General features: G+C 45.6%; 1 protein-coding gene across 1 annotated transcript in view; it reads right to left on the bottom strand.

Annotated features, from left to right (window-relative positions):
- SETBP1 (SET binding protein 1) overlaps positions 1 to 19,918 on the bottom strand; it is a 376,922-nt gene extending 357,004 nt beyond the window's left edge. Inside the window, exon 1 of the mRNA XM_036823197.1 lies at positions 19,521 to 19,918. The gene's annotated coding sequence lies outside the window, so the exon portion shown is untranslated. The remainder of the gene's footprint in view (positions 1 to 19,520) is intronic.
- Between the last annotated feature and the right edge of the window lie 213 nt (positions 19,919 to 20,131).

The raw sequence follows: 20,131 nt of genomic DNA, 5'->3' as shown, positions 1-20,131 counted from the left end.
TTCTTGCACAACTTCCCTCTCACACATGAAGAACAGTCTGCAAAGCTGAACACAACCCTGGGCTGCCTGAGCCAAGCTCTCCATCCCCTCAGAAGAAGAACTTCTGGACCATTCTTCCTTTATTATCTTTCATTATGAATTATTTTAATCATGCAAGTCTTGTCTTTATTTCTTAAAATAAATAAATGCAAAGCTTAGGTGAAGGCTTGTAAAAGGAAAACAAAAAGAGTTCAGTGAGCAATTACTTCTAATGCTGTGATTAATGCAAAACAAATGCTAAAAATGTTTCCAACACAAAAGTTATTTAATCATTATCAATCATTTAGATAAAAATAGTCACCCGAGACAGTTTTAATTCCCTTCCTAGACCTTAAATAAAGTGGCGTTATGTCTACATGACAACAAAAAAGAGAGGGGAGAGAGGGAGCATTTCACAGGCCTCTGGAAGTGCCAGGAATCCCCCCAGGATTTTTTATTCTGCCTTCCTCCTCACCAAACCATCATAGGATCAGCTAAACTATCCTTCACCCTTATTCACTCCATGTCCCATTATTCCCAATTTCATACTCATCATTTTTAAAGCTCAAAAGAAAGCCCAAATGCTCATTCTCAAGAGAAAACCTCAAGCCCTGGGGCCGCCCTCAACTTCAAGACATCATCTCCTTCTACCCCTGGCTGTAGGTAAGATTACATCCAAGCCTTCCAAATGGCTGAACACTCAGCAGAAGGCATTACAGCATACCTTAGGCTGCTACCTTTGAACCCATCAATTTAAGGAACTGACCAGCAAATGTGCCCACCAGAAAATGCCAAAAATGCAACATACATTCAGAACAGCCAAGAACTGGAAACCGAGCGGGTACTTCCTCCCTCTGGAATCAGTACATTTTCAGCTGACGCCCTGTGAGGAAGCCAGTCAGCAAGGCAGCAGGGCGTTAACATGGACCCTGCTCCCCAGAGAAGCCCAGGAACATACTCAGCTCCTGGGAACTGCTCAGCCCCACAGAAAGACACATTTACAACTGCTTCCACTTAGGGGAAAACCCAATGAATGCAGCACTTCTGCAAGAGAAGTGGCTGCCTGGTGAGAGCATGAGCATCCTGCCCAAAGTTGTCAAGCAAACACTGGACTGCCACCTGTGCCCCATGCTACAAAAGGGACCAAGTCCCCACTTAGGAGCAGAGGAGCAGAGGAGGGCAGTTAGACCAGATGACACTATGCTTCCTTTACTTGTGAGATTGTTGTCTCATCTAGACTGATCTGCCTACCTGCCCAAAACCTTACATAGTTTTTAAAAAGTCATATTCAAGTCAACATTCATTGAGGCCTCTCTTACTAGTGTCAGGTAACACACTGCTGTTGGAGGCATCAAGATGCCTGAGAACCTGTCCCTATTTACCTCCACTGAGCAAAAAACCATACAAATTGGTAGCCATGTTTCTTATGGCAACAGTGTTCAGTGGTTTACTCCCTCTGGCAGGAATCTCCAGTGTTACATTTTAATTCCCTGGTACCTACCTGTAAAGCGTCCTTTGGTCAGAGCAAAAGCTGAGGCATATTCTCCATAAAATTTCCTAAACTAAATCTATTTGGACCTTTGAAGCAGAGTAGGTCAATAGCTATTGCAGGTTCTGTGATGAGAGAAAAGAAGGTAAAATCTAAACTTTAGAGGAATAGATAGGAGTACAAAGTGGATAAATTATCTATATTGAGAAAGTATCTTCCCTTTAAAAAATGACTCACTTCAGAGTTTCTTATATTTAGTAGTATAAATCATTAACTAATTAATATAGAAGACAAAGTTCCAAAACTTGAAACTCAAATAGTAAGAGATCCACAAAAAATGAATATTCAACAATTTTTTTTTCATTTCTCCTCAAGTCAAGATCCTAAGATACACAATTTAAATACAATCTCTTTCCTCAAAGAGGTTACACTCTTGAAGACAGATTTGAAAAACAAAACAGAGATTTTTATATGTCCTATAATAAGGGATAGAAACAAAGGGAAGAGAAAGGGTTTTCCATTTGAGCAAGGTGTAGACTGATAGATAGGAAACTACACAGGAAGTCCTCAAGAGAGCATAGGATACGGCTCTGACCTTGAGAGGCTTCAATAAGTGGAGTGGGAAGGAAGACATGGCAGACAGAAGGAACAGCATGAGGTAAGGCTGGGCAGGAGCACACAGGGTTATGTTGAGGAAAGAGAAAGCTGAGGTTTGGCTAGGAGTTGTGGTACAATGTGGTGACTCGTAAGAGGTATAGCTGGAGATAAAAGGTTACAGCCAGATCATGGACATCCCTGAATGGCACGCTAATGAGCTGGATTTTATCTTAAAGGTAATGGGAAGCCATTTAAGTAGGGGATGTCAGTAGGGAAGGGGTATTACTAAAGCTATGCTTTAGAAAGATAATTCTGGCATGTAGTGTGAGGAATGAATTAAGGGAACCTGATATTAGAGGCAGGGGGACCATAAAGAGGCTCGGGTGAAATTCAATTCTTGTTGCATGAGGACCAAACCAGGGCAGCGCAAGTATAAAAACTAGAGATGAGGGCTTCCCTGGTGGCGCAGTGGTTGAGGGTCCGCCTGCCAATGCAGGGGACACGGGTTTGAGCCCTGGTCTGGGAGGATCCCACATGCCACGGAGCGGCTGGGCCCGTGAGCCACAACTGCTGAGCCTGCGCGTCTGGAGCCTGTGCTCCTCAACAGGAGAGGCCGCGATAGTGAAAGGCCCGCGCACCGCGATGAAGAGTGGCCCCCGCTTGCCGCAACTAGGGAAAGCCCTCGCACAGAAACGAAGACCCAACACAGCCATAAATAAATAAATAAATAAATTTTTAAAAAATACTTCATATAAGAAAACCTGGAAAAAAAAAAAAAAAAAAACTAGAGATGAAAGAGTAATGCAGTTTCAAATAATCCCATCCAGGAATACATCAATTCCAGACTTTCCCTACTGGTTTACCTTAAGAATTCAGTCTTAGGGCTCATTAGCCAACAAGTTGCATTCCCTATTCAAGTCAAACCAGTCTCCACAGTGGCATTACACACACACACAGAGTTCTTTCTGCCTTGATATTTTCTTATATCCTCTTCCAACCATGCAGGTGATGCCTGCCATACAACTGGTGTTCTCCAAATGTTTGTTGCATGAAGGAATGAATGAGCAAATGAACAAACAGATCCCAAGCCTTCCCACATTTCAAGGTCATGCCCAAGTCTTCACTTCTCCATGGCAACATACTGCAAACTCTGGACCACAGCACTCACTCCCTGGCCTGACTTAACACTGCTCGCAGCTGTAGAGCTTGCAACTAAATACTAGTCATACATTGTCTTCTCATTGTTTCCAGTACACAACTCTGATTTTCCTTACTCTATTGCAATTCAGTCTCAAGCTGAGACCAACTGTAGCTGTACAACACTTACATTTGCTTCAGCACCCAGTGCAGGATGGGGCACATGGAGGACTTCATGGAGTTCTTTCTGAATGAAAATGAATTAGCCCCTGACAGCTCATCAAAGTCCTGTGGTTCAAACTACTCCAACTGTAGCTCCACCCAGGCAGGCGGCCCCTGCCTAGTTCACTGTCTATGCCCCTCATGGCCACATGCAAGAGAGACACTTTCAAAAGTAAAGAGCAAAGAAACATAACCCGTTTGTTTACTTCACAAGCACACAAAGCTGTTGTTCTCCTTTTGCCTTCTCCCAGCACGTACCTACCACCCCAAATTCACAGTTCCATTTTTTGGTGCATCGGAGAGACCACTGTGAGTCCTCTTGTGGCACTACTGCCAACGTGTCCTGTGAGTACACGCACACGTTCACTCAACGCACTCACAGAGGAGGGTGAAAACAAGAGCAAGGTGAAAACGGTTTGCCTTGTCACATTCCAGCAGCCAGCAATGACTCCAGAGGGGGCAGCACACAATGGACACTCTGTACTGGCTCAGGCTTTCAGGCCAACAAAAGTTAACCCTTCTGTGGCTGTTTGCAGGACTTGGAATGAGAGAAGCACCATAGGAACAATAACGCTTGCTTAGGAAATGACCATTCAGCAGGTTCCAGGAGAATAGAGGGGAGAGGAGAGGGGCTGTGATGTGCTTGGGAAAGAACACTGAGAGAGCAGTCCCAAGACTAGGCCTGCCTTTCACTGACAGTGAGATGCTAGACAAGTCACTCTGAGTCCTTTACTCCATACTTATCCCAGCAATGAACTGAGCAGGACCAAGGTCTGTTCCATACTCAAGACTGTGTGATTATACCCTGCACAGCCACAGACCTATGGGACACTCCAAAGTGGGTAGTGTGAGCCTACAGAATTATTTGTCTGAGGGCCCAGGGGAATCCTGCTTGACTCCATGTGCTTCATGACCCAAATGAGTCCCAGGGAGTAAGTACATCCTCTCTCCTCCATGATCTACAAAATGGAAGTATTTTTCCTAGTCTAGAACACATTCGTTACCTGCAACCTTGAGGGAACTCTTACTAATCCTGGAACTTGGTGGAAATGCAAATTCTCAAGCCCCACCTATGGCTCCAAGGGTGGGGCCCAGCAATCTGGCTGGTACCAAGGCCTCCAGGCAGTTCTGATGGACTTAGGCTTTGCCTATGTGCTTACCCTTACCAACTGACTTGACCAAAGAGCACTACTGCTCTATGTTTAAGGGGAATTCTCCCTTACAGTTTTACTTTTAGTCTCTTAAGACCAGACATCAGTGGCATTTTATTCATCTATGCAATCCCAATGCCTAGCACAGTGCCCAGTGCATAATGGGCACTCAAGGAATGTTGGTTGACTGAATTAATAAATAAACAAACTAGCTCAGGCTGGGCTTCCCAGCATCACCCACCTCTCCCATTTGCTTTGCTTCCAGGGCACAATCAGGCCATCATCACCCTGACCACTGCTTTCCAAAGTGTCAACATGGTGGAACTGGTACAGCCCTTGGCATATATAACAGGAGTCAAAAGATACGGATTCTGGACCTAGTTCTGCCACTTAGGAGCCCTCATAAGCCCTCTTTCAGCCTAGGTGTCTCATCAGTGAAATGAGAAAAAATGTCTTCCTGATCTTCCTCATTAGGTTATAGTTTTTATCTCTTTTTTTTTTTTTTTCTAATGGAACTATATGCTTCTTGTAAATTTTTTTTTAATAGCACATGCACCTCATAAGGTCTTAAAGGCAAACAATGACAAATATAGGAAGAGTTTGCTGCCTCATTCCTGACCTTTCCCAAACTCCCTCCGGAACTCCTCATCCTCAGTCCTACCTCGGCTCCTTACTCTGCAGATCCCATAAGGCTGGACACTTCTTTCATCTTTACATGTAGAAGACACTGAGCTGCCTATACAATCCTCAGGTCAGAAACTTTTGCCCTCAAAACTCTGTAGAATGTCTTCTAGCATTTGCAGTAACAGAAGAGAAAATGGAAGCCAGCCTGGTTTTGTTTCCTTTGTCAGTAACTTGTTTTATGCTTTTCTAATTGCAGATTTTTTTTTCATTGTAATAGCATTTTATTAATGACAAAATGAGTAGTGTGGATCTCACTTCTTTTATTTTTCCTGGAACATAGTGCGCCTTTTGGATCTGTAGTGCAGGTTATTTCTAGTTCAGAACCGTTCCCTTCAATTATTCCTTTAGTTATTTCTTCTATTCAGTGGTTCTGGCTTCTAATTTTTTCCTGTAACCTCAGTTTAGAATTCTCATCTCTGTTCTCCATTTCTCTCATTTTCTCTCTCACTGTTTTTTTGCATTGTGGGAGAGCATTCCTTAATCTAAGGTCCATAACACCAATTTAATTCTGTCTTCCATCCTCCCTTTGCCTTTATTGACTTCACTGTGGATGTTTAATTTTGCAATTGCATATTTTGTATCCCTGGAATCTAACTTTATTCATCCTTCTTGCTGTTAATTCTGATGCTTTTTCATCTCAGCATGCTCTCTCCTTGTTACTTTATGTTCCTTTTCCACCGGGGGTCATGCCTCTTCCTGTTGCAGATGTCTGGCAGCTATCTAAAATTCTTATTTTGCTATTGTAGTAAATACTATCACAATACTGTTCTTTTTTCCTTGTTCTGAGTGTTTCTCGCCTAAGGTCTTGTGTTTGATTAGTTCTCTTCACTCATGCTCTGAGGAAAAAGCCATGCAGGGCAGTCTTGTCTACAGAGAAAGCACTAGACTGCTTTTGACTCTACCTTCCATCCATCCTGAAGTCAGTCAAGTCCTCTTCTCAGAGCTATCGCTATTATCAGTGATCTGGTCACCTCAGTTCCTAGTGAACAGTAACAGTGGTATGTTGGGGCTCGTGAGAGCCCACCCATGTGAGTCTCATCCCAGCTCCACTTTCTGTGGTGTCAAGTTGATAGCTTGAAAATTGGCTGTGGTAGGAGTGTTTACACCACAAGAATCAGCAAACTTAACAAATCAGGGCTTAGAAAAAATCAAGAAAACAGGGTGTTAAGCATTTACACAATTGATAGCAGACATCTACCTACTACTATTTTGTGTGACTAAAAGGGGATTCTCCTGTCAGCTTCTTTGCAACTCTGAGCAGCTGAAATCCACAATGTGCACTGTCACATAGACTCTTTATGTCTACCTCAGAACTTTCCTTGAGGAAACATCTCTGCCCAGAAGTCAAAAACTCCTCCCAAACCTCCCTCCTCCAGTCTTGCCCACTTGTTCTCTGAAAGCTGTAGACTTTGAGAATATGTATAATGATGTTAGGGAGAAGACAGTCTTTGGTTGTTTTATTAAAGTTGTCCATGCAGTAGATCTGATGACTGCCTATTTTTCTTATTGACAGAAATTGTGAGTTTCTGATCTTAGGGGGACAAACTGTGTAAAAGGATGGAGTGTGAGCCTACCTGACCACAGATAGCAAAGCAACTGCATCTTCAACTTAGGCTCATTGGCTACGGTTATAAGAAATCCCTTCTCAAATTCTGGCAAGAGACCGACCATCTGTCTGATTTTGGCTTTGGGGTGGTTGAGCGTTCATCTTCCTATATGTCTTCTGAGGTATTTAGGTGGGGAGTCAGAAGTGGCCTTTTCCTCTTGGGGGACTTTATATGTGTCTGGGATCCTCTTCTGCTCCCTCAAGTTAACACCTCTTCATTACTCAGGCCCAGGTCAAAGGGTACTTCCTGAGCTTCACAAACCACATCAGGACTCCCTGTTTTGTGCCATTAGAGCATAGAGCTTTTCTTTCCTAGCACTTACTATATTTTATAATTAATACTTGTGCCACTCTTGGTTTCAACTCTGCCTGCCCCACTAAATGGGAAGCCCTTGAGGGTACATGCTGTGTTTGTTTAGCTAACCATGGAACCCCCAGGGCCCGGCACAGCTCCTGATCCATGGATCCAAATTATTCACTGTGTGAATGCTGAATGAGAGGCTGTGTCAAAGACCTGCCAGGTGCCATTTGACTCAGATGCCCATGACTCTGAGTGTTGTGTCTCTGAAAGTCCACATGCTGCAGAAGCACACAGAGTAAAAGCTCCATAAACACCAATAAAGTGATCAAGCAACCCAACCCTTACCAGCTCTCAATCAGTGAGGGCAAAGGCAGCTCTGCACACAGCTCTCTGACCCTGCAAACACACCAGTGGTCTCCAGCAGAGAATGAAGAGCAGACTCAGTGGCTTTTTTGTATTACATACCTGTGTGGTACATCCCTGGTCACAGTTCACCTCCTCCAAGCAGCGTTCCCTGAGTCCTACACCCACCACATTCCCCAGCAGCATCTCTTGAGTGTCAGCTCCCCCAAATCCCACTGATTTGCTTAACTTCATATAATTCTCTAATTCTTCTGGCTGGCCCATCCTTTCTTCTTTCTCCACCTGGTTACCTCTAAGTCATCCTTCAAGAATTGGGTCAAGTTTCACTTCCTTCATGAAGACTGGCTGGGCCTTCCTTTTCTCCTCCTTTCCCCTTGTGTGTACACATATATACACACACACACTTATACACACTCACACTCACAGGTGGTCTTGCTCTCACTTTCCTGGACATTCTGCTATCAAAGCATTTGGCAAACTGTATTGCAGTGTTAACGGCTGGGTTTTAAGTGGGTCTCTACCACAGTTCAGAGGACCGTGAACATACTCAGTAAGTGTCCAACAGCAAGTGTCCAAGCCATGTTTCCCCTTGAAAAGAAGAATGGAAGTAGCACTGATTTGATGTAACAGGTTTAGATTACTTAACCTCTCGTTTCCATTTAGTAGTTGTGTTCTTGGAAATTACATATAAACTGTTCAAGTTTCATTTGGAAATTGGGTAATAATCCTACCTCAAGGGTTGTTTTGAGAAGTAATTGAAGATTAAATAAGATATTTATGAAAGATCATGTTGGGATCACCTTAGTGGGCATTCAAAACTTTTGGTAAATTTCATTTACTCCTGTAGTCTGTGTCACCCACACTGGCTTTTGGCTAAATGTTGCCTTCTCTTTGCAGATCCCAAGTAAAGCCCGAGAGCTGGGCGTTGGAGACCAACCCCCTCCATCTCCCTTTACAATGGGAAGCACAAACAAGTAGTTTAATTTGTACCTACTAACATGAGTGTTTTGATGTTGTTTGACTATTGCTTTCTTCTTCTACCCAGTTTGTCTTGTGGAGGAAATAAGACTTAGTTCAGCCACGAATTCCAGACCCAACTCCCTGCTCTGCCATTCAGAGCTGGGTGGACTTAGGCATGTTCTTTTTTCTCCCTGGGTCTCCCCATCCTCATTTGTAGAACACGGGAGGTGAGGAGGTGAACTCTGTGGCCCTCCAGCTCTGACCTTCTCAGGTGCTGAGCCCTCTCTCCTCAACTTGACGACCAGAAGCCCTTCAAAGACAGAGCTGGTACTTTACACCTCTGCATAGGTTTTACTGGTTCTGCAGGTCTGCTTGGCTGAACCTAACATAAAACTAAGAATCAGTCCCTGTGCTCAGGGATCTCCATGACAGGGAGAGAAGCAGAGTCAAACTCGCGAGGCCTGAGGCCGAGAGCACGCTGTTAACCAACAGTTCCAGTTCTAGCTGCAAAAACAGTGCCTCCTCTGGGAACCAAGAGCACAACACAACAGCACGAGCCCTGGGTCTTTGGCCCCGGGGAGAGGTCTCCACAGCACTGGCTAGGCCAATCCTCAAGTTTACAGGTGGAGCTCTGGTCTTGGCATATTACCTGTTGTCTGCATTTCTCCACACAGTCAAGAAAAGCACACACTTGTAGTGTGAGAGGGGGTTAAATACAACAAATGGCCTCTACAGCCATTATCAATTTAATCCAAACAACAGCCCTGTGATGCAGAAGACCCATCCTCATTTTAAAGATGTGGAAATGTAAATGTAAATGTCCAGGAAGGCAAATAATTTGCTCAAGGGCACACACTACCTGTGCCAGAGCCACAATCAAATTCAGGCTTATATGATTCCAAAGTCTGGGCTTTTACTTTTAGATCATGATGTCTCTAAAACACAAAGTGATGCCAGCTTTTGGCCAAATGCTCCTAGCTACTTCTATACATAGGAGCTCTAAAACCAGTTTGCCATCTGACTTGCCACATCACTTAAATTCTCTGGGCATCAGTTTTCTCATCGGCCTCCTAATCTCTTCACAGACTCTTCCAAGGAAAAAAGTAAATAATATATGCAGGATAGCACCTAAATAGGTTAAATATGTAGGGTTGGCCTGTAAGAAATAACTGTGATCATAATATTTCTTGCCCAAGTATATTAAAGAAGATCCACATGGTAAAGAAAATGATTCTAACTTTGAAGAGGGAAATAGTATATAATAAGTGCTTTAAGTTTATTCTTTGATTTAACCCTGAGATGTACCCATTTTACAGATAAAAAAACTGAAATTGAGATACTTGTTGAAATCACAGGGGTAGTTCTGTCTGACTCCAACTGTCATTTGCTTTCCATTGAACCATAATGTCACCAGTCTTTAAATACCCAGCATTAGTAGTCACTTAAACTCTGATCCTCCACCATACCACGTGTAAACTGGGATGAAAATGGTAGACTTATCTGAGGGCAATGCAGCTAAACTGAATAATCAAACAGATAATAAATTCCCTAGTCATTCTTTCAAGGTCCTTTAAGTTTGACCCCACTACCTGTTCAGTTTTCATTCAAATTCCTTGACTTCTCAACCATCCGATTCAGCAATCGCTTTGCTTATTGTCATTTGAATGTAAAGTGTAATCTGACACTTTCATGTTTGTGCTTCTGCCACAAAGGAGATGCTAGGCATACCAGAGAGTAAACAGATACTGGCTCCATTTCCTGTCCTTTGTGATATTTCTCCTTCAGCTTTCGTGCATGGTCATTTAAATACGGCATTGTTACTTGAAACTTGAATCTCCAATTATGCTTTAAACTCCTGGAAATGAGTACCTGTATCACAGAGCTTTTTTGTTTTCCAGAGTGGCTGATCCCCATTCTGAATGTTTATATGTAGTTTTATTTTTGTCCTAAAGGTGCCTCTTTTGGACACCAGACTGAAGAGTTGGTGGCTGACAGGACTAGTAGTGGGCAGGACAGTCAGGTGTCAGGATTCTCTCATGTGTGGCATGCGTGGAAGTGCTCCTCACACCTACTCTCCTCACATTCTGAAAACTCCAGTCACGGCTCCCATCTCAGCTCAGGGGAAATGTAGCCTTGGCCTATTCCTCACAGGACCGCATCCCATCTGTTTTGCTGACTGACACTCCACAGAGCCCTACATGACTGTCCTCTGTTGCTGCTCCTCCACTGGTTTTCATGAGTTCTTATGGAGTCTTCCATCAGATTGAGAATAGAGACAACCTCTTATCTATTTCTTGAGGTCCCCACAGCACCATCAGAGTCTATCATACTCACGTTTAAATGTAAATGAGCAAACCAAGTTTGCTGAATCAGAAGGTTGAAAAGTTGATGCGTTTGAATGAAAACTCTGGACAGCTAAGATTGGGCCCAACTTAGACAGCCCTGAGTTTTGTCCTTCCCACTGCTGTCAGGAAACCTCAGACCAGCAAGATGCCTGCTATGGGCGACCTGTGCCTCAATATCATCCAGCTGGACATTCTGCATCAAGGCCTCCCTGCTCCTACCAGATGCAGTGCATGTTCATGATTAGCATTCGTTTCCTTGTGGCAATTCCAAATTCACATTCAAACTTTGTCCCATCTCTGCTACTGTACCCACCAAGAATGTCCCCTTGTTTCAGTTCCACCATCAAACCCAAAACCACACATCCTCCTTGAAGCCTTCCCTGACTGCACTTTATCCCTGATCAACCAAATAGCATAATTCCACATAGATCATGCTCCCACTTTGGCTTCAGACTGATGCTTTCCATTTGAGTTAAGCCTGTCTCTCCAGATATACTGTCCATTCTCCAAGGGCAAAAGCCATGTCTCATACCAGACTTTTCTCACCCAACAGTGCCAAGAACAATGGAACAAATTGCAATGCTGAGACCTTAATAAACATATGTGGATCCAAAAACCGACTGTAATCAAGCTCTGGAGTACAAAATAATGAACAGAGAGAAGGCCCACAGGGCTTTCACATCAAATCATCCTTTTTAGTCACCATTATGAATCAATACTTTAAAAAAAAAAATCAAAGCTCTCATTGCTCGAATAACAATAGGTCACAGACATACCACCCAACAACTGCAAGGGACTTGCCACCCAGATTTCATCATTTTGCTACAAGCACAACAACTGTGCCCCAATTGCCTCTAATGAGAGTTCTCAGGCTACTGCATTGGATTCATCAAATTCAGAATCTCCAGCAACTACATCTTTCCAGGCCCAAGTTCAAACCCCAAGCAGTTTCTTTCCACTGACAGAACTCTCAATCTTTGGCGGATAAAAGGAATAAAGAAGAAATTGCTTTTTACGGAGTTAGGCTAATTGAGTTCCTTGCCTTTTTTTTTTTTTTCTATTCCAAGTCCTAGAGTAAAAGTAATTGCAGCATCTCAGTAGATGCTTGTAGAACCTTGCTCTTCCTAAATACTCAAGCAGTGTGCTCCTAGGTGACTCAGAATGCACTCTGAACTCAGGTCAAAACCCAGCTTTCCTGATTCCACCCCAACCCTAATCTCAGAGGCCTCTGGCTTTGGACAAACTGCGGGTCACTCGCTTTCATCTCAAAATGCATACAAACCAATTCACTAATTGTTACTGAACACAGGCCATGAAAGGGCAGACTCTGCTGTGGGGACTGAGCAGACATCCCGGGAGCACAGGCACAGCCCTAGCCTTCATGCCCAACAGAATCTACACAAGAAAACAATGCCTAGCCCCCGAGATCCATGAGGTCTGAAAGTAACCATGGCAGAGATTCCAAATGCCTACTGGGCACAGAAAGCAGTAGCAAAGCCCAGACAGGGAATATAGTCTAGATTTTCCAGAAGCCGTCTTTGTCTGCTTCATTCCCGTTGTCTCAACTCAGTCATTTCACCAAAGGGGGCCAGTTTTCAAAAGATGTAGAGGATCAATCCTTTTCTTCCTTCCACGTTATTCACTACAGTACTTCTTCACACTTAGCTCGCCATCCCCTCCTCTCCTTTCTGTGTCCCCAAGTCTGGCTCTTTTGGTGCTCACTAGGGAGTTTCTCCTGGTCCCAGTTCCCCTTCTGAAGGTAACTCTCATCCACAGCAAACACTTAGCAAAGTTCACTGATCCTCAGTGGGAGTGGTGTGAACAGTTGTTGGGGTGCCAGGAGTTCTGAGCTTTAAGAAACCTTTAAAATTCCCAGGACACATCTACCTATAGAGTCACAGAATTTCAGAAGGGGCCCTCACTCCACATCAATCCAAACTCTTTCTCTTTACCGTGGCTCAAGCTAAGGAGCAGAAAGGCAGTGCAGCTTGTCCTGTACCATGTGCTGACGGGAAGCCAGCCCAGCCTGCAGCCTGCCTCTCAGAAGCCTGTCCCTGGAACCTTCCCCTCGGAGTGCATTTTTCTGCTCAGCCTTCTTTTCCACTGCAGCCAGGCGCACTCAGACACCGAGGAATGGGAAGCACTTGGACTTAAGTAACAAAGAAGATTGCATGGTTAAGTGCCAAAATGAGTGTGGTGGACAAAAAACGCAATTGGAATTTTCAGAGAAAGTCAAGAGCTATGTGTGCAAGAGTGGCGAGGAGGCTCTAGTAGGTACTTAATAAATATTTTGATGATTGAATGAATGAGTGAATCAGTGACTGATAGGATGTAACATGAAGTAAAACATTATTAACTCTTAGGCTTGGAGGGAGAAACTGAGAGTGGGCGATTGCCCCTGAAAGATAGCCAAAAATATAAAAAGCCGTTGACCTAAGTATTTATTATTCACTTTGTCTAAGAGGTCCTCGTTGTGTTGCTTCACCGTGCAGAGCTTTAGTGTATCTTAAACAACATCCACTTTTAATATTCTATCTCTGCATAAATTCTGTGATTCATTCATGCAACAGAAATCATTCATAAGTAGGGCTTTGTGGGGCAAACTTGGCCCCATCCTTCAAGGACTCACAGCCTGGAGAGGTGAGTGGCAACGAACAGCAAAGCAGCACGAGCCAGATGCCCGGCAAGTACTTTAGTCCTGAAGTGCCCTGGAGAAGGCAGTGAAGAGCTAAGAGCTGGTCAGGTGTCCGAAGAGGTAGACACTTCGGCTAAAAGGGACCAATAGGGACACCTTTCAGAGAGGAGTCGTTGATACAGAAGGAGCAGAGGTGTGGAGGTGGACAAGTGTACATAGTGCCCAGGGTCAGCAAGGAAATCAGTCTGATGGGAGCAGAGGCCTGTGTGTGCTGCATAAAACGGGGTTCACCCGAGAGTGTTGCAAGGTGACTGGTACAGGCTGCTGGACAGGGCGAGCCAGGAATCGTGGGAAAGAGAAAGAGGAGAAATACAGAAAAGTCAGACAGCAAACGGACTGGGAAGAACTTCCCTGATTCGAGAGAACTTGCTGGGTTTGTCGGGACAGATGCAATCTTGCTCTCAGTTCTGTTCTTTAGAGAGGGTACAAATTCTGTCTTGAATATCTTTTCTCAGCCACTGTGGCTCCCTGACGAAAACTCTCCCCCTCGCACTCGCCACCCATTACCTCTCCTCTCTGTGTGTCTCCATGTCTTTTTCTTTCTCCTTCTCATTCTTAACTCGAAGAGCATTTCCTGAGCACCAATACATCCTTGAGTCAGAATTGGATACTATCTGAGACTCTGAGTCTCAGATGTATATGCAAAGTAGGCATCCAACAATTCAACTGATTTAAAATACATATACTGTACACACTTTTTTTTCCCCTTTGGTCAACTCAGGAGCACAAAACAACTATTCCCTGACTGTCTTAGAACACAAGGGGCCTCTACAGGCATTTCTGGTCATACCAAGAGGTTATTAATCTCCAAGCGATGGTGACAATAATCCCAGACATCAGTTTCCAGGAGGCAGTGTGGAAATCCTCTCAGAGTTCAATTACTGAAATTAGCTGGTATTATTTAATCCGCAGAACCCCTATGTAGTAGGCAGGGTAAGCATATTTTATCCCTATTTTACTGATTAGTTTACTGAGGCTCAAAGAGGTTAAATAACTTTCCAGGGACATTTAGCTGGGAAATAGTAGGGACAGGATCCAAAGCAGATCTTGTCACTTCAGGTGTGATGCTCTTCACACTTTAACAGAGCCATCTGGTCCCATGTGGGCCACCAACTTGTGTCATTTCAGCAAGTCAGCACATCAATGGCCTCATCTTCTGAAAGGGGATAAAATGCTTACTAAGCCTCCCTCCTTAGAAAATCAAGGGGGCAGATGTGGTATAAAGATGTTTTTGAAAAGAAAAAAGTGCCATGCATATAAAAAGGAGTATGTTTTGATAGGAAAAGATAAGTTGGGTCAAAGAAACATTTTTCCAAGCTGGCAAAGTTCTGAAACTCTTATCTGCTCTCCATTCATCCCCTCTCCCTTCCCAGCGCTTGGAAAGGTGGAAGCCTCTGCCTGCCTGGGGGTTAGCTCAGCTGGCTTTGCCTGTAATTATTTCTCATGTATCTGCAGATCACAGTCCATCATTAGCTCCTGGGGAGGGGTAGCTGCTTCCTCCCAAGAGATCCTGTGGACTTCAGGGCTGCTCACATTCTCCATTTGACCCTGGCATTATTTGCTCTGAACTGGATAGGAAGTCAACTGCAGGTTTCCACACCAAAGGCCATTAAAAAAATAATGTTTCCTCAACCTTAGATGGTACTCTCTAAGGGGGTAAAAAACCAACTCTGAAAGGGAAGCTGTTCTGACCTGACTCTGAAAATTCCAGATGTGAAATGTAAGGGCCACTAAGTTGGACTCGGTTATCTAAGGTCAGCAGTTTCCCCCAAAACTTCATATTGCCCCTACCTGGTATGTCTAAGGAGGCATAAGAATCTAGTAGTAGGCTAAGTGAAAACAGAAATAAATACTTAAAGCCAAACAAGAATATAAGTTGGCATCTTTCCCCTGCATTCATGAAGTAGTACACTCTGCGGGCATCTTGGTGTTTACTTTTCTGCACTTATCAAGCCTTTGGCTGTCCAAAGTGTCTGCAACTTCATGGAGAGTTTGTGAAACACCAGGGTTTCATTTAGAAACAACCCTAAATGAAGCTCACACCTATGGCAATAGGTCTGATGGCTGTACTCCTTATTCAATCCTGACCCAAAACATTTTGGGAAGCTCACCAGGTTTCACAATATACCATAGGATAGCAATGGAATTGGACTGTTTTGCTCACTTCTTCACAGGAACCCAAGGACCAAGCACAGTGACATGTGGCCAGGACTCTATGAGCCTCCTTTTCTCAGGGCAGTGCTGCCACCCGTCCAGGACAAGAGCAGCCTCTTGTCTCCACCTCCACCCCCAAATAGACCTCTCCCACACAGTGGGTCTCTGAGCAAACTCGGTAACATTATCTCATTTTTTAAGGCACTGCAACTTCTCACACAATGTTAATGTGTTAATAATAATTTACCCCATTCTTCTGGCAGGAGCAAAACTGAAGCAACTTGAAATGCCATCAGCAAAAAATTATTTATTTCCCATTCCTGAGCAGTGAAGAAAACAAGGTTTTGTTTGGCCAGGTCCACTCTTGATAGCTATCTGGTTTCAATTAAAACTTCAAGTCTCCAAGGGAAAAACTGGCATTCTGGGCCGCTGAGGCCCAGCCAAGTTTCAGTGTCTCTACAAGATTTCAGAAAGGATGTTCCAGCCAGCCAGCCACCTCTCATCTTCCTCCTTTTGCATATCGTATAGAAGCTTCAGAGCACAGACTAAAGTACAACTAAAAATAATGACCAGGTTGAAAGAACTCTGCCCTCCTAGAGATACATTTTTTTGTGCCAGAGAAGTATTGATTCCGCTCCTAATGGAATTGAAAGTCAAGATAACAGCAGAAATGGAATCAAGAATCCAGGGGAAAGTGCCTACCTATTTATTTCTTCTTCAGCAAACTCCTGCCTCTCCCCACTGACCATTTTCAACTAAACTTTCTACAAAGATTCCAAGCACTGTTCTCTCTTTGCCCCCAGCCCTCATTTAGGTCAGGTGATTTACAAACTAGCTTGCCATGAATAATGCACTCACAGAACCAGAAGCCCTCGTGGCACCAAAGGGGCTCCTTGGTTCACTCAGGTACACCCCTAGGCCTCCCCTGTGTGAAGTCCAGAACTGGGCCTGCCAGCAGTGCCTTCCTATGGGATGTTCTGATGTTAACATACGAAAGATTGGATTACACTCCTTCACTTGCCTAGCCCATTCGTGAATATATAAGGCAGTTGATATTTTCTCCCAAGCTATAAGTGGCCCCCTTCCGAACCACATCACTGCCTCTCAGCCACTCCTCCTTATGTTCACTACAAGCCATCCCATCCCCCACCTCCAATTTGTTTATTCCAGTGACACATCTATTTTCCCTGCTAAGGGAGACAAGTCTGTTTCCCTCCTCTGGCTCCCAATAGCATTCACTCACCACCTCCTCCCCCCAGCCCCGCTCAGGTTACTATAGTGGCTAGCAGCTCCCAGAGCCCAGCTCTAACACCAATTCAACTCCCAAAGACTAAGACTTTTATTTCCTTAATGGGGGAGGGGAGATGGTGTGCAAAGCAGCACTTTCTGAGTACCTGGTCTCCTATATTCTCAGGCTACATACCCTGGAGTTTGCAAATACTCTGTGTTTAACCATACTCTTCTGATTCGTCCTGAAGCCCTTCTTTGGTAGCAGGCAAAGCAATTAAGTACAGAGGAAAATACTGCATCTTCAGCTTAACTGAAACCTGGGACTTCCAAGTCAGGGCAAAAGAGATCACGCCTCCCTGCACTAGTCTTGGGATGGCAGAAACCACGGAAAGCAGGAGAAAGGGGAGGGAGTGACCTGGGATTGTAAACTGGCTACATTTTAAAGTGCTACAAACTTTCTCCTCCCTCACAGGCCCCTGGACAGCTGGCTCCGCCTCCCCATCCCAGCCAGACAACATCCAACTGGGGTGTGTGAGGATAACTCTCCCAGACCATCCTGGTCTGGCCCCAGTGTTGCAGATGTGGCCTGCACAGAACAACACCCTTCCTCTCCTCTCCACGTCCTTCTTTCCTAAATGACTCCTGCCCCTCCAAAACACACGAGCGTGCGTGTGCACACATACACACACGTTTTGAGGATAAGGATGGATTGGGAAGGGCACATCTGATTTACCTGTGTAAACTACAGGAGGGTAAAAGATGGGGCAGGACTGCCAGATAGTTTTGGCAATAGCGACTTTATGAAGTTAGTTTTTGCATAAAACTACAGAAAAAGAAGAAAAACAGGATGAAGAGTAAAGGAATGAAAAGGAAGAGAATAACAAATAATGTAAGAGGAAAATAAGTAATATTAATATCTCCATAAAGGCCATAGAGTCCAACTAACTTTAGGAAAAAAGGTGTGGATAGTGGTGAAGGGGACGGGGAGGCTTGGAAGGAAAAGTAGCTGTGGTAGAATTCCAAAATAAACTGCCCTTTCGGAGGAGAGCTTCTGCAGGGATATAGAGAAACACAAATTGGCCTTTTAGCATTAGATGTCAACCATGAGATTATCAGGACAGTTTATTTGAAGCGGAAACGAATCGGAAATCCTTCCCTGAACAGTCCTCCTAGACCAACATACACACCCTCAGAACCCACAGAGACACACATAAAGAAGAAATGCAGCATCAAGGGGCAATAAGAACCCGCTCCCCACACTCCCAGTACCTCTAGCCTCATCTCATACTTCCAACTGCCTAACTTTCCGATCTCCAAAGAAAATACTTCCAGTTGGATCCTATTTCAGAATTGTAACTGGTGTGGGTTGTGAGAGGAGGGGTGTGTGCAGCCTGTAGGGGACGGGGACTGGAAGACAGCATTTCGGTAGTTCCTTATTTTTGTAGAGCCAGCATGCTCTACCGATCAGAAATTGCTATTACCCAACAATGCTTCCATCACAAATAGACACCAAAAACAGCATCAGCGTTATCACCATCTTGCTAAAGATCTGCCCAGTCCAGTTTACCTGACTTTGTCTCTGTGGAACTTCTCCTACAGTATTTTAGTCAAAGAGATAATCGTTTGAAAGACAAAAACAATAAATCGATACTGAAGTGTTCCCTTTCAGGAGTTATTTCCCACTGGAAACCACCGAACGGGGAAGCCTGTCGTTAATTCCCAAGACCACGGCTCCTCTAGAAACACACACAATGCGTGCTTTCAAAAAAGGCATTCGTCTGCTTTTAAGGGAACTCCTGTCTTTTCAGAGTCCCAAAACCGGAGAGCACGAGAAAGAGACTCAGATCCATTGATTAAGATTTTAAGAAAAAGACTAACAGAGCCACGACGCAAGCACACACCAACCTTCGCCGGCTGGACCACTTCTTCCCTGTTCTTCTTTCTATTAACGACACGTTAGATTCTGATACATTCCCCCCACCCCCAAAAAAAAAAAAATCTAACTAGATACAATGTAGCTCTCTAGCTCCACTTAACCTGCAAGTTACAAAGAGGGAGAGGAAAAAAATATCCTGCCGCCTTCCCACCCCTTTCCCTCCCCCCTCCCCCTCTCTAGTCCACTCCGCCAACGCCAAACCCGCCAGCCCCGGCAGGCAGTCAGCGGCCGGACGGAGGGAGGGTGCAAAAGGCGTGGGGAGGCAGAAGGCCGGAGTCGGGGGGCGGGGGGGGGATCAGATTAGGCCAAACTCAATAAGGTCCCAGACCTCCAGCCCGGCGCTGCCACCCTCGCCGCCACCAACGAGTCACTTCAAATGAGCCAGCATCTCTGCCCACCGCCGGCGGGCCGTAATCGCGCCCATCCCCGGCAGCCTCGCCGGGACCGGCATCCCGCCCCTTCGGCCCGGTCTCCCCCTTCCCATCGGTGCAAAGTCAAAGCCCCGGCGAGGCAGCTTTAACTTTTTCATGCAGGGAACACACACCGCCCCCGACCCCGAGCGTGCGGCGGCCCGCGGCGTGGCTGGAGGCTGGGCGCCGGGCTCCCGGGCCAAGGTCGCCGCGCGTGCTCACCCACGTCCCGGTGACTCCGGCTCCGCTGGCCCCGGCGCTCGCTCAGATCCTGGCTCCCGTCGCTCGCCCGAGCCCCCGAAGGTGCTGCTGCGGCAACTCCATGGCGATGAGCATCTGTCACACGGCGAGCCGCGGGCTGGCCACCCTCGCTCGGGGGGCGCCGGGGCCCCCGGGCGCCCGGAGGCGGAGGCGAGCGGCGGGCGCCCCGGCCGGCCCCGCGCTTCCCGCCCGGCGCGGCCGCCTGCGCCGCGCCACCGATTTACGGAGAGAGATATCAAGGGGGAAAATGGCGTCTCCGGAGCCCGAGGAGTCCTGGAGTAATCACATTCACACACACACACGCCCGCACGCACACACTCGCACACCGCGCGCCGCGGGCCTGGCTAATTTTAGCAGGAGCCCCCCCACCCCCCCAAATTATATATATCCCAGTCTCTCCAATCAATGCTATTTTTTTTTTCTTTTCTTCAAAGGATGGATTGGAGCCTTAAAAAATGTTGCCGGGTTCGGGCTCGCAGGAGGCGGCGCGCGGAGGGCGAGGGCGCTTTTGCTGAGCTGTGCAGTTCGGTCCGCGGCGCCGGGCGGCCCAGCTCGCCAGCTTGTCCGCCCGC

Source organism: Balaenoptera musculus, chromosome 14, assembly GCF_009873245.2.
Source record: "Balaenoptera musculus isolate JJ_BM4_2016_0621 chromosome 14, mBalMus1.pri.v3, whole genome shotgun sequence".
NCBI lineage: Eukaryota > Metazoa > Chordata > Mammalia > Artiodactyla > Balaenopteridae > Balaenoptera > Balaenoptera musculus.
This window is presented reverse-complemented; position numbering and strand designations above follow the sequence as displayed.